At 44.4% G+C, this 1,943-nt stretch overlaps 1 long non-coding RNA gene across 1 annotated transcript in view; it reads left to right on the forward strand.

Moving 5' to 3' along the window:
• Positions 1-610: 610 nt before the first annotated feature.
• LOC119267893 overlaps positions 611-1,943 on the forward strand; it is a 3,244-nt gene continuing 1,911 nt past the window's right edge. Inside the window, exons 1-2 of the long non-coding RNA XR_005132738.1 lie at positions 611-1,171; positions 1,360-1,514. This is a non-coding gene — a long non-coding RNA (uncharacterized LOC119267893). The remainder of the gene's footprint in view (positions 1,172-1,359; positions 1,515-1,943) is intronic.

Below are 1,943 nucleotides of genomic sequence, written 5' to 3' on the forward strand. Positions count from 1 at the left end.
AGTGGTAACGGTAACCAAAGGTAACGGTAGTAAAAGTAATGTTTTTGGTATTTTGTAGTGATGATAGCAATAGCAACGGGAAAGTAAATAAGCGAAGAACAATATAGGAAAAGCTCGTAGGCAATAGATCGGTGATGGAGAATTATGCCGGATGCGGTTCATCATGTAACAGCCATAACCTAGGGTGACACAGAACTAGCTCCAGTTCATTGATATAATGTAGGCATGTATTCCGAATATAGTCATACGTGTTTATGAAAAAGAACTTCCATGAAATCTTTTGTCCTACCCTCCCGTGGCAGCGGGGTCCTTATGAAAACTAAGGGATATTAAGACCTCCTTTTAATACAGTACCGAAACAAAGCATTAACACATAGTGAATACATGAACTTCTCAGACTACGGTCATCACCGGTAAGTATCCCGATTATTGTCACTTCGGGGTTAACAGATCATCTCTCCCTAATAATAAAGCACGGATTGATTTTTCGGGTTCACCGTCACGTCGTTTTTATAAAAAAGTCCCTGTAATTTTTGTTAATTAACCCGTGCTACAGTTTTAAGTGGTAAACAGAAGAAAAACGTTTCGTGTATTGGGCTTAGGACTCGGCTTGGCCGTCAGGCGGAAAAATAGCACGGCGGCCTGTTCTCTCCTCTACGTACGCACAACATCACGGGGTCTTCTTCCTGGGGACGGGACGGCACAGCACCGCCGCCATGAATCCCGCCTCCACATGCGGCTCGTCTACCTCTCCAGCTACCCTCTAGCAGCGCCGCTGTTGCCCTGTTCCTCCCTTCCTCACCCGCCCAACTCCTCACCCTTGCCTCCTTTTCGTCCAGGTGGACGTCTCCGATTTGGATAGGATTCGATGGCGTGTTCATGCCACCACGCGCGGCCGGTCTTCCTCTCCAGCTACCGTCCAGCGGCACCGTCGTTTTCCTGTTCTTCCCCTCCTCACCCGCCCCAACTCCTCACCCCCAGCCTCCTCCGCCTCGAGGCTGACGTCTCCAATTTGGATCTTAAGTACTGGCTCCCCGACACCTCCATCCCCTTCTCTTCCATGGATTTGGATGCTTGCAGATTTGGATTGGAGTGCAACTGAGATGAGGAAGGACAAATCATGAACAGCTCAAGTGAGAGCGAATGGATATGAACACCACAACCCTCTCAGGTTGGATTGCCATATTCTATGCTCATATTCAAAGTATCATCTAATGTTTGGCCACAGGCTCTATATATAATTTGATCTTTGATTTCTAGATCGCTAACCAAATGTGCCATTTGATTTCAGAGTATCTATTAATTTTTCTTGTTCTTCAGATCTTTGAGAGGTAGTTTGATTTGCCATGGTTTTTGCAGGGGATGTTGGCTGATCGGGATACCCAATACTCAAACAAGCATGCTGAGATGCTCTAGATATGGAAGTTTACCTCCAAGCTTGACCACCAAGTTTTTTTGGTTCATGTTCAATGGGAGGTGAAGAGTGTCGAGCGGTTATCTGATGCAGGTCCAAGGTAAACTCTATTTTGCTTCTTTTATTGTGTTTAGATGAACATGTCAAAGATGCAGATGGACATGATGAAGCCGTGAATTGTCACAAAGGTCATCGAGCTTCTTGGGTTCGACAAACTACCTAACTGCTATTAACCTAAATTTAGTTTCATCTGAACTAAGAGGACCACCTGTGCTTCCTCTAACAGAATTACTCATTTGGTGTTCTTTTGCACTGTTTATTTTTGTTCAAATTGGTGTGAGTGCGACCTCTTTGTCAATTTAGATAAGCCTTTCTGTATCACATGGATGTGACCTATAGTATGGTGTAGAAAAGCGATGAAAGGTATTCGTTGGAATTAATTTGGCAGCAATAGTTTATCAAGTTTTTGCCTAGCTAGCTATTTCTAGAATTTCTGTAGTTGTACTTTTGTGCCATCTCCCTCATGTAT

The sequence above is a fragment of the Triticum dicoccoides genome, chromosome 3A (genome assembly GCF_002162155.2).
Source record: "Triticum dicoccoides isolate Atlit2015 ecotype Zavitan chromosome 3A, WEW_v2.0, whole genome shotgun sequence".
NCBI lineage: Eukaryota > Viridiplantae > Streptophyta > Magnoliopsida > Poales > Poaceae > Triticum > Triticum dicoccoides.